A 12,800-nucleotide genomic window follows, 5' to 3' on the forward strand; every position below is an offset into this window, starting at 1 on the left:
ATCAGATTACTTTTTTCTTGAATATTTTTGACAGTCAAGAATTCTTTTTTTCCAATAAGCGAGTGTATTTTCTTTCCATTTCTGACGATCAAATTCTGCACCATTTTCATTCCCTGTATTCTATTTTGTACTCCCTGAAACATCAACTGTGTTTCTCCTTCCACAGAAACCAGTGATTAATGCTAAAGCCCTGTTGTCTGTGGAGAGGGTGATGTTTGACTTTCTTGTACAGCTGCAGTTTGTGTGGTGAAGGTGCTCCCACAATGTGGTTGGATAAGAGACATTACAGAGTGTTCATTACAGCAACATTGATTATTTGAAGATAATGTCCAAATCAAGAACGGTTTGTAGTTTTATTATCATGCTTATAAATTCACAAAAATACTATTGAGAGTTTTAGATATAAGTCCAGAGATGGAGATATTAGGTCAGGTGATCAAAAGCATTGCCAAAAAGCAGGTTTTGTGGGATGTCTTCAAGGTGGAAAGCAGACCTGTGAGGTTTTGTCTGCAAATTCCAGACCATGTTGCTTTAGCAACTGTAGAATCAGCCACACAGTTGAAGTAATGAATTAACAAATCGTTGGGAGTCTCAAAGAAAATGGGTTGTTGAGGTCTCAAACGATGTGTGGTGCAGGGAGCTAGGGATGATCACAGCCAGGAATCAAATCAAGAATGAGAATTTTAAATTGTTGTCGCTTATGAATATGAGCCTTTTGATGGATGAACATGTTTGGGGAGAAGTGAGCACGTGGGCGATAGAGCTTTTATTTTTTTCTTGAGATGACAGGGAGGTTGAATTTGGGAGGCTGGCTCGGAGTATGTTTGGATAATTAAGTCTGGAGATAACACACGATGTATGAGAGTTTCAGTATATGAGCTGAGATGAGGGTAGAATCAGCTAGAATTAGTGATCTTGGAGTGGGACTGGGCTGTCACCCTCACTTCACCCCTGGGATTCAGCTGGTTGTCAGGTTGTGAATCAGGGCGGTAACACAATCAGGAGCTGAGTGGCCCTGGTGGAGCCTAAAATGAGTGTCGCTCAGCTGCCTGTTGCTGAGCAGCTGCTGCTTGATAGCCCTGTTGATGACATCTTCCATCACGTTACTGCTGATCGAGTGTGGACTGACAGAGGGAAATTTCCTGGGTTGGATTGCTCTGTGTTTTTGTGTTGAAGATCCCTGGGCAATGTTCCACATTGTCGGTCGATGCCAGTGCTAGAGCGGTACGTGGCTTGGTGGGTGGTTAGTTCTGGAGCACAAGCTATCAGTATTATTGCCAGAATGTTAGCAGGGCCCATAGCCTTTACACTACTTAACCATTTCTGGGTATTATTCGAACTAAATTGAACTGGCTTAAAGTTCACACCTGTGACGTTAGGAACCACTGGAGAAGGCTGAAATGGATCATCTCACTTTGCATCTGGCTGAAAATTTCTGCAAATGCTGTCATCTTATCTTTTGCATGGATGTGTGAGACCCCTCCATTAGTAAGGATGGGGATATCTGTAGTGCTTCCTGCAACGAGTTGTTTAATTGTCCATGACCATTCACAACTGGATGTGGCAGAACTGCAGAGCTCTGATCTGATCCATTGATTGTTGGGATTACTTAGCTCTGTTGCTTGCTGCTGATGCTGTTTGATATGCATTTACTAAGGGGAGGTCATGCCTGACAAACCTGTTGGTATTCTTTGAAGAGGTGACAAGCAGGTTAGACCAGGGAAACCCAGTCGATGTGATGTATCTAGACTTCCAAATGGCCTTTGATAAGGTGCCACATGGGAGGCTGCTGAGCAAGGTGAGGGCCCATGGTGTTCGAGGTGGGCTACTGGGATGGATTGAGGATTGGCTGTCTGACAGAAGGCAGAGAGTTGGGATAAAAGGTTCTTTTTCAGAATGGCAGCTGGTGACAAGCGGTGTCCCGCAGGGTTCAGTGTTGGGGCCACAGCTGTTCACATTATATATTAATAATCTGGATGAAGGGACTGGGGGCATTCTAGCGCAGTTTGCCGATGATACGAAGATAGGTGGACAGGCAGGTAGTACTGAGGAAGTGGGGAGGCTGCAGAAGGATCTAGACAGTTTGGGAGAGTGGTCCAGGAAATGGCTGATGGAATTCAACGTGAACAAATGCGAGGTCTTGCACTTTGGCAAAAAGAATAAAAGCACAGACTACTTTCTAAACGGTGAGAAAATCAGAAAGCCAAAGTGCAAAGGGATCTGGGAGTGCTAGTCGAGGATTCTCTAAAGGTCAACATGCAGGTTGAGTCTGTGATTAAGAAAACGAATGCGATGTTGTCACTTATCTCAAGAGGGTTGGAATATAAAAACACCATTGTGCTACTGAGACTTTATAAAGCTCTGGTTAGGCCCCATTTGGAGTACTGTGTCCAGTTTTGGTCCCCACACCTCAGGAAGGACATACTGGCACTGGAACGTGTCCAGCGGAGATTCACAAGGATGAACCCTGGAATGGTAGGTCTAACATATGAGGAATGGCTGAGGATCTTGGGATTGTATTCATTGGAGTTTAGAAGATTAAGGGGAGACTTAATAGAGACGTACAAGATAATACATGGCTTGAAAAGGGTGGATGCTAGGAAATTGTTTCCGTTAGGTGAGGAGACTAGGACCCGTGGACACAGCCTTAGAATTAGAGGGGGTAAATTCAGAACAGAAATGCGGAGACATTTCTTCAGCCAGAGAGTGGTGGGCCTGTAGAATTCATTGCCACGGAGTGCAGTGGAGGCCAGGACGCTAAATGTCTTCAAGGCAGAGATTGATAGATTCTTGTTGTCTCGGGGAATTAAGGGCTACGGGGAGAATGCAGGTTAGTGGAGTTGAAGTGCCCAGCAGCCATGAATGAATGGCGGAGTGGACTCGATGGGCCGAATGGCCTTACTTCCACTCCTATGTCTATTGGTTTTATGATATGCAGGTAGTCCTGCTTGGTAGCTTCACCAGTTTGGCACTTCATTTTTAGGTATGCCTGGTGCTGCTCATGGCATGCCGTCCTTTCCTGTCCATTGTGATGGGTGAGTGCGGGATGTACAAACCCATGAGATTACAGATTGTGCTGGAGTACAGTTCTGCTGCTGTAATGTTATCCCACAGTACCTCAGAGAGATCCAGTTTGAGTTCCTACATCTGTCCCATTTAGCACAGTGATAGTACCACTCAGCACAATGGAGGTTTTTCTCAACTTTCAGGTGAGGCTTTGTCTCCAACAAGACTGTGGGATGGTCGTTCTTACCGATACTGTCATGGACAGATGCATTTGCAGCTGGCAGATTCTTAATGATAAGATCTAGTATGTTTTTCCCTCTTGCTGGTTCCGTTACCACCTGCTGCAAATCCAGTTGAGCAGCTATGTCCTTGAGGACCCGACCAGCTCAGTCAGTCATCCTGCTGCTGAGCTACTCTTGGTAGAAGACATTGAAATCCTGTACTCAGAGTAGGCTTGTCACCATTTTATTGCCTCAGTGCTTCCTCCAAGTGTTGTTCAACATGGCGGAGCACTGATTCATCAGCCGTGGGAGCACGGTACGTGGTACTCAGCAGGAGCCATGAGACTTCCTGGTGTCCAAAGTCAATGCTGAGTACTCCCAAGGCAAATGGTTCCTGTGTGTACACCACTGTGCCATCACCTCTGCCTGGTCTGTCCTGTTGGTGGGACAGGACATATCCAGAGATTTCAGGAGAAAGTGAAGACTGCAGATGCTGGAGATCAGAGTCAAGAGTGTGGTGCTGGAAAAGCACAGCAGGTCAGGCTGATGAAGGGCTTAGGCTCGAAACGTCGATTTTCCTTCTCCTCAGATGCTGCCTGACTTGTTGTGCTTTTCCATCATCACACTCTTGATATCTAAGGATGGTTATTGTGGTGTCTGGCCATTATCTGTAAGGGGTTACTCTGTGAGTATGACTATGCCAGGCTGTTCCTTGACTAGTCTGTGAGACAACTTGCCAAGTTTTGGCACAAAAAAAAACAGATGTTAGTGAGCAGGATGTTGCAGAGTCGAGAGGGCTGATTCTGTGGTTGTATTTCCTAATGCCTTGTTAAATGCCAAGTGGTCCATCCAGTTTCATTCCTTTGTTGAGACTTTGCAGTGATTAATACAGTGAGTAGCTTGTTGGGCGACTGTCAGGTTGGCAGGAATTTTTTCGCCATTGACAATAGTTCCATGGAGATCAGGAGATTCCTAATTCCAGTTATTTTTTTCTTGAATTCAGATTCCACCATCTGCCGAGCTGGGATTCGAACAAGGACTTCATTTGTACATTTTAATATTCTGGATAAAAGTTAAATACATTAGGTTTGTTCACTCATTTTAAATATCACTAACCCTGGTTTTGTTTCTTTGTAAAACTGTCCATCATCCTGTGTCCATCACCCTGTCTCCTTCATCCTTCCGTCCAACAAGAAGAGCAAGGAGCACATTGAGTTTCTCTGTCACTAAGACTGAGACAATCCGATAGTTGCTTCTGCTGCTTCCCTCCCTCCCACTAGCCCACCAAGACAAACTGCCTCACGTGGTGTTCCTGATTTTTGTCCCAAACTTACATCTTTCTCCAGTCTCTTCTCAAGCCTTATCAGAGCTCATCTTGATCTTTTACTCGTCTCGCTAAATGACAGACATTCCAACTCTGTTTCCTCCTCATCACTCCCCCTCCCCAATTCACAGGTATTGTTCCTTGTTATGTCTGTCTGTCTTTTCTGGTTATGTCCTTCTCATCCATTCTGCAAAAAAACTAACATTTGATCTCGCCGTCGTTTGTAAATCCTGCTCCATCTCCTCTCTCCCTTTCCCTTCTGAATTCCTTGTATTTGGTGTCCCTCAAGGATCTATCCTTGATCCCTCCTGTTTATCACCTACGCACTACCAGGAGGTGACATCGTCCAAAAGCACAGTGTGAGATTTCACATGTACACTGACGATGTCCTGTTCTCCCTCCCCACCATCCCTCTCCTTTGCTCCACTGTTACTCAGTTACCAAACTGCTTATCACATTCTCACTACTCGATTAGCTGCAATTTCCTCCAATGAAACAATGTTATGTTAAACCCATTATTTTCAGTTGCTATTACAAATTCCTTTCCCTTACTGCTCAGCCACTCCCTCTCACTGGGTGCAGTCTGAGGCAGAACTGCACTCTTCACAACATTGCTGTCATATCTGTCACCCCAAGGTGACCTTCTGATCAGACATCTACGCAATCACAAACACCAAGAATTCCAATCTCTAAAATATTGGTTGTCTCCACCTCACCCCACCTCCATTGCGACTGAAACCCCATACCCGTGTCAGTGTTACCTTAAACTTGATGAATCTGAAATGAACCCTTGATTTCATGACTGACACAGAATCTGCTAGCTTTCAATGTTTTCTGCACAATTACCCCCCCCCCCCCCCCGATCCCTTGTGGTGCAGTTTTCTACAGTTTTCACCATGTAAATAGCACTCTGTTCTCCTATTCTCCCCTCCAAAATGACCGAAATCACTTTTTCCCAAATTATACTTCATCTGACAACTTGTTGCCCCCTTCTCCTGTGCATCTCTCCCTCTTCACAATCCTCTTAGAACTTTACAGTTATGCCGTTTCCAGGAGCCGCCCCCCCCCCTCCCCCATTCTTCTAAACATTTACTGGGAGCACTGGGCAGTGTGAAGCATGCAGAGTTGCTCTGTTCTTTGAGATACTCTATGGGAGGAGTTTGCTGCCCATTGGTCAGCATGGAGGCAACTTGCCCATCGAGCTGCATGAGCCTTTCACCCCCCATGTCTTATTGATGAACCACAGCAGCAACACGGAAGGGTAAAAATGAAGCAAATCCTGCTCTACACATCTCACTGACTCTTGTAATATTCAGTCCCATGTGTCAAAGATCTGCCCTGTTCAATCACATGAAATTCCAAGGTGGAAACTCCTAGAAACCCACATAGATTTCCACCTGAACTGACTGCTGACCTCCACAAGGGGTAATGTGTCCAGTCATCCTGGGCCAGGAGGAAGGGATGGTGTGAGTTTCTAACCTGAACTGACAGTGATGGATTTTATAAACTTGTATTACAGGATACTACAGGTGGACATTCAGATGGTAATCTCAGTGATTGTAACACCTAACTCTGATTGAATTAGTCAATTCATCAGGACCTGGATATTTACATTGTGTGTGAGTATTGTATTCCATCTGAATCCCATTTGATGCATAAAAGTTCTCCTTTGAATCTTCCCAAACCTTTAATGTGTGTCCTGTAATCCTTGTATAATGAGCTGATGGGTATAAGGTTTATTATTACAACATGTAACTTTTCTAAACCACTCTTTCACAGCTCCTCTTAATTGCCTTTGCTACAAGGAGAACAATCTCAGTTTCCCCAAACCCCTGATTCCCCAATGTCTCTTTGTTGTCGAAAAGGCACACATCAGGATTGTGTTTGAACATTCTCCACTTGCCTGCATCAGTGCAGCACCCAACACTATTAACGAAAGTGAACATCCTCAAGGACAAAGCATTGTGCCTGAGTAGTGTCCCATCCACCACCTTCGGCATTCCCTCTTCCCATCCCAGAGACACAGTGGCATCACTGTGTAAAAGGTAAAGGCAGCATTGTCCTGCCAGACCATCGGGCTGCTCTCTCATTAGGGAGGAAACTGGAGGACCTGGAAGAAACCCATGCAGACACTGGGAGAATGTGCAAGGCCCACAGAGACAGTTGACCAAAGCTGGAATCGAACCTGGGGCCCTGGCAGCAGTGTTAATCACTGAGCCACTGTGTCACCCTAAAATTGTAATTTGATTCACAACTACCACTTCCTCTGATAGTTCATTCCTCACACAAACCATTATGTGAAGAAAAATTTAAAAAAAATTCCGAACTCCTTTTTAAAGCTGTTCTGCTGTCACCTTAAAATGTATGTACTCAGTCTTGAATCGTGTCCCTTCCTGGTAAGGACGCCTGTTCACATTACTGATACCAACCCTCCACGATTTGAGAAACGTCTAATAAGGTCACTGCTAAGCCTCCTGCGCGCCAGTGAAAGAAGTCGCAGCCACCCCGCCTCTGCTTATCATTCAAACTATCCATTCCCATCAACATCCTGGTAAATATCTTCTGAATCCGATTCAACTACGTAATGTCCTCCCGATATCAGCACGACCAGAACTGGACACAGAATTCCAGAAAAGGCTTACCCAACATCCAAAATAACGTCCCAACTCTTGTACTTAAAGGTCTGAGCAATGAAGGCAAGTGTGCTAAGCACCTTCTTAACCACCCTGTCTGCATGTGACACAGACTTGAAAGACCCGAACCCCTCGGCCTCTTTGTTCCATATCACTACTCGAGGCCCTGTTTTTAATTAGTGTTTGTTTTATCAATATGTAATATTTTGCATTTATTTCAATCCAAAAATCCAAAAAAAAACCCTGAGCATTAAAGACAGTAGGAGTATACTTCAGAGGGAAATCAGGAGGGCAAAAAGGGGACATGAGATAGCTTTGGCAAATAGGGTTATGAATAATCCCAAGGGTGTTTATAAATACATTAAGAACAAAAGGGTAACTCGAGAGAGAATAGGGCTCCTCAAAGATCAGTAAGGTAGCCTACGCATGGAGCCGCAGGAAATGGGAGCGATACTAACTGAATGTTTTGCATCAGTGTTTACTGTGGAGTAGGACATGGGCAATATAGAAAGTGGGGAAATAGATGTCGACATCTTACAGAGGAGGACGTGCTGGGTGTCTTGTAACCCATAAACTTGGTTAATCCCCAGCACCTGATCAGGTGATCCTGAGAACTCTGGGAAGCTGGAAATGTGATTGCTGGGCCTCTTGCTGAGAGATTTGTATCCTCGATTATCACAGGTGAGATGCTGAAAGACTAGAGGTTGGTTAACGTGGTGCCGCTATTTAAGAAAGGTGGTAAGGACAACCCAGGGGACGATCCACCGGTGAGCCTGACATTGATGCTGGGCAAGTTGTTGGAGGGAATCCTGAGGAACAAGATGCGCATGTATTCTGAAAAGCAAGGACTGATTAGTGATAGTCAGCATGACTGTGCGTGGGAATCATGTCTCTCAAAATTGATTGAGTTATTTGAAGATGTATCAAAGAGGATTGATGAGGGCAGAGAGGTGGACATGATCAATGCAATTCAGTAAGGCGCTCGACAAGGTTCCCCATGGAAGATTGGTTAGCAAGGTTAGATCTCATGGAATACAGGGAGAACTAGCCGTTTGGATACAGTATTGGCTCAAATGTAGAAGTCAGGGTGGTGGTAGAGGGATGTTTTTCAGATTGGAGGCATGTGACCAGTAGAGTGCCGCAAGGATCGGTTCTGGGTCCACTACTTTTCGTCGTTTACATATATATGATTTAGATATGAACATAGGAGGTATAGTTAGTAAGTTTGCAGATGATACCAAAATTGGAGGTATAGTTGACGGTGAAGAGGGTTACCTCAGATTACAACAGGATGTTGTTCAGATGGGTGAGAAGTGGCAGATGGAGTTTAATTCAGATAAATGTGACGTGCTGCATTTTGGAAAAACAAATCTTAACAGGACTGATACACTTCGTGGCAAATTCCTAGATAGTATTGATGAACAAAGATATCTTGCAGTGCAGGTTCATTTTTCATTGAAAGTAGAGTTGCAGGTCGATCGGATATTGAAGAAAGTGTTTGGAATACATTCGTTTATTGATCAGAGCATTGAGTACAGAAGTTGGAAGGTCATGTATAGCACATTGGTTAGGCCTCTTTTAGAGTATTGTGTGCAATTCTGTTCTCCGCCATTCGGAAGGATGTTGTGAAACTTGAAAGGGTTCAAAAAAGATTTAGAAGGATATTGCCAGGGTTGGAGGGCTTGAGCTGCAGGAAGAGAGCAAAAAGGCTGGGGCTTACTTTCCCTGGAGCATCAGAGACTGAGGGATGACCTCCATAGAGGTTTATAAAATCATTAGTAGCATGGATAGGGTAAACAGACAAGGTCTTTTCCCTGAGTAGGAGAGTCCAGAAATAGAGAGCATAGGTTGAGGGTGAGAGGGGAAAGATATAAAAGGGAACTAAGGAGCAACTTTTTCATGCAGAGAGTGGTGCGTGTATGGAATAAGTTGCCAGAAGAAGTGGTGGAGGCTGACAGTTATAGCATTTTAAAGGCATTTGGATACTTGACATGAATAGGAAAGATTTAGAGGCATATGGCCCAGGTGCTGGCAAGAGGGATAAGATTAGGTTCAGATATCTGGTCGGCATGGACAGATTTGACCAAAGGTTCTGTTTAGTGCTGTTCATCTGTGACTCACAGCTCGGTAGGTTTCAGTCTCTTCAAAGATAAATCTTCGTCTGTTTTATTTTAGTAGAGCTACAACATTCAGTAGGGCGACGGTTTATTTCTTTAAATACACATCTTATACTTTGATTAAGTTTTTAAATACAAAATATTGGTCCTAATTTATTCTCGAGTCGTGTGTTGTAAAGCTGTAAGACTGTGTGCCTTTTTCTGAGTCTGTGGACTGTTCAGGTGCGGAGATGGCCATTTGTACAGTGATGTGCTCTTCCAGTTGGACATAGGAGATTAAGGAAAGTTTCAATGATCCTGATTGTCTGCAGGAAGTGAGGATGCAAATCCTGTAGGATTTCATGGATCAGATGGAGCGATGGTTAAAGGTAATGAAGAATTTACAGGAGCCGGGGGGTGTGATAGGTGGCAGTATCAGAAAGGTAGGAAAACTGCCGATCCAGTCAGGTAGATGGGTTTCCTCTCGGAAAGGGAGGAGTTGAGGGCAAGTAGTGCAGGAGTGTCCTGTGGTTATTTCCATCTCAAACAAGTGTACTATTTTGGGAAGCGTCAGGGGTCACAGACTCTCAGGGGAATATCGCACTGACAGCCAAGTTACGAGTGTAATGTGAGGTATATCAGGTTCCACGCGATCGATGGTGATAGGGGGCTCTCTAGTCTACAGCACAGACTGCAGTTTCTGTAGCTAACAGTGAGACATCAGAATGGGGTGGTGCCTCCTTACTGTCTGAGTGAAGGATGGCTCCGAGGGTGCAGAATATTCTGAAAGGGGAGAATGATCAGTGGGAGGTCGCTGTACACTGGTACCAATGACATAAGTGGGAATAGCAGGGTAGAGCAGATGAATGCGTGGCCAAGGATCTGATACAGGGGAGAAGGATTCACGTTTTTGGATCATTGGAATCTCTGCTGGGGTAGAATTGACGTGCATAAAAAAGATGGATTAGACCTGAATTGGAAGGTGTCTAATATCCAAGCAGGGAGATTTGCTAGTGCTACTCGGGAGACATTAAACCAGTGAGGGCATGTGGGTAAGCCTAAAGAGATAGTGAGAAAGGAGGTAAGTCTGAGGCGGGTACAGTTGAGAAGTTAGACAGGCAAGGGCAAGGTACAGAATGAGGTAGGACTGACAAGGTACAATAGATAATAGGTGCAGGAATAGGCCATTCTGCCCTTTTGAGTCAGCACCACCATTCATTATGATCATGGCTGATTATCCACAATTAGTATCCTGTTCCTGTCTTATCTCCGTAACACTTGATTCCATTACCTTTTAACAGCTCTATCCATCTCTTTCTTGAAAGTATCCAGAGACTTGGCCTCCACTGCCTTCTGGGGCAGAGCATTCCATAAACCCACTACTCTCTGGGTGAAGACATTTCTCCTCAACTCTGTTCTAAATGGCCTCTCCCTTATTGTTAAAGTGTGTCCTCTGGTTCTGGACTCACCCATCCGTTGAAACATGCTTCCTGCCTCCAGAATGTCCAACCCTTTAATAATCTTGGGGGTCTCAATCAGATCCCCTCACAGACTTCTAAACTCGAGTGTATACAAGCTCAGTCACTCCAATCTTTCAACGTATGATCATACCGCCATTCCGGGAATTGACCTTGTGACCCTACCCAACACTCCCTCAATAGCCACAATGCTCTTCCTCAAATGTGGAGACCAAAACTGTACGCAATACTCCAGGTGCGGTCTTAACAGGGCCCTGTACAGCTGCAGAAGTACCTCTTTGCTCCTATACTCAATTCCTCTTGATATGAGGGCCAGCATGCAGTGAGCTTTCTTCACTACCTGCTGTACCTACATGCTTGCTTTCATTGACTGATGTACAAGAATACATATATCTCGGTGTACTTCTTCTTTACCAAACATGACTCCTTTTAGATAGTAATCTGCCTTCCTGTTCTTGCTTCCAAAGTGGATAACCACACATTTATCCACATTAAACTGCATCTGCTATGCATCCGTCCACTCGCCTAGCCTGTCCAAGTTAACCTGTATTCTCATAACATCCTCCTCACACTTCACCCTGCCACCCAGCTTTGTGTCATCAGCAAATTTGCTAATATTACTTTTAATATGTTCATCTATATTATTAATGTATATTGTAAACAGCTGCGGTCCCAGCACCGAACCTTGTCATACCCCACTAGTCACTGCCTGCCATTCCAAAAGGAAACGTTTATCACTACTCTTTGCTTCCTGTCAGCCAGCCGATTTTCAATCACAGTCAATATATTCCCCTTTGTAAATCCATGCTGACTCTGACGAATCCTATTACTGCTATCCAAAGGAGCCATACTTTCATATCTTATAATTGACTCCAGCATCTTTCTCACCACTGACATCAAGCTAACCGGTCTATAATTCCTTGTTTTCTCTATCCCACCTTTCTTGAAAAGTGGGACAACATTAGCCACCCTGCAATCTGACTCTACGTCTCCTGATTCTGTGTCTCCCCCTTCGCAAGGGACTGAATGTCATCCCTCACCAACAGGGCCATTCCACACCCTCTGCCCATCAGTCTGTCCTTTTGATAGCACTGCACTGCAGTTATTTCAATGCAAGAGGTTTGACAGGGAAAGCAGATGAGCTTAAGATAAGGTTTTGAACAAGGGACTGGGATATAGTAGGTACTACAGAAACGTGGCTTAGTTTGGACAGGACAGGTAGCTTAATGTTCCAGGGAAGAGATGTAAGAGAGTAGTTGGATTGGTGTTTTTGATTAGGGATAACATTGTTGTGCTTATGGAAGATATTCATGGGAGTTCGCCCGTTGAAATTACTTGGGTGGAACTGGGAAATAAGGACAGGATGATCACCTTATTGAGGTTGTCTGTGTGGGTTTCACCCGGGTGCTCTGGTTTCCTCCCAAGGTTCAAAGATGTGCAGATTGGGTGGATAATCCAGGCTGAATTGCCGATATTGTTCAGGTATGTGCAGGTTGGGTGGATTGGCCATGTGAAATTGCCCATAGTTTTCAGGGATGTGCAGGCTAGGTGGATTGGCCATGAGAAATGCAGCGTTACAGGGGTAAGATAAAAGGCTCTGAGGGTCAGTGTGGATGTGATGGGCCGAATGCCCTGTTTCCACACTTGGGATTCTCTGACGATAATTCAACTAGTTTTAAAATAGTTGCAGAAAATAATAGACCAGATCTAAAAGTTGGTGTTCAAAATTGGACAATGATGAATTACGACGGTACAAGGCGAGAACTTTCAATTTTTTTTGCAACCCCCAGGTGAAGGGACGGCTGGAAAGTGGGAACATAAGAACAGAAGGAATAGGAGCAGGAGTAGGCCATCTGGCCCCTCGAGCCTGCACTACCATTCAATAAGATCAGGGCTGATCTTTTCATGGCCTCCGCTCCACATTCCTGCTCTCTCACCATAACCCTTAATTCCTTTGCTGTTTGCAAATCTACATTTTGCCTTAAAGACATTCAAGTTGATAATGTCAACTGCTACACTCAACAGGGAATTCCACAGATTCA

The 12,800-nt window shown here is 44.6% G+C and overlaps 1 long non-coding RNA gene across 1 annotated transcript in view; it reads left to right on the top strand.

The window, feature by feature from the left end:
- LOC140472435 (uncharacterized) overlaps positions 1–12,800 on the top strand; it is a 33,681-nt gene that overhangs the window by 536 nt on the left and 20,345 nt on the right. The window contains exons 2-3 of the long non-coding RNA XR_011957641.1: positions 4,231–4,313; positions 6,071–6,170. This is a non-coding gene — a long non-coding RNA (uncharacterized lncRNA). The remainder of the gene's footprint in view (positions 1–4,230; positions 4,314–6,070; positions 6,171–12,800) is intronic.

This window comes from Chiloscyllium punctatum, unplaced genomic scaffold, assembly GCF_047496795.1.
Source record: "Chiloscyllium punctatum isolate Juve2018m unplaced genomic scaffold, sChiPun1.3 scaffold_326, whole genome shotgun sequence".
Classification (NCBI taxonomy): domain Eukaryota; kingdom Metazoa; phylum Chordata; class Chondrichthyes; order Orectolobiformes; family Hemiscylliidae; genus Chiloscyllium; species Chiloscyllium punctatum.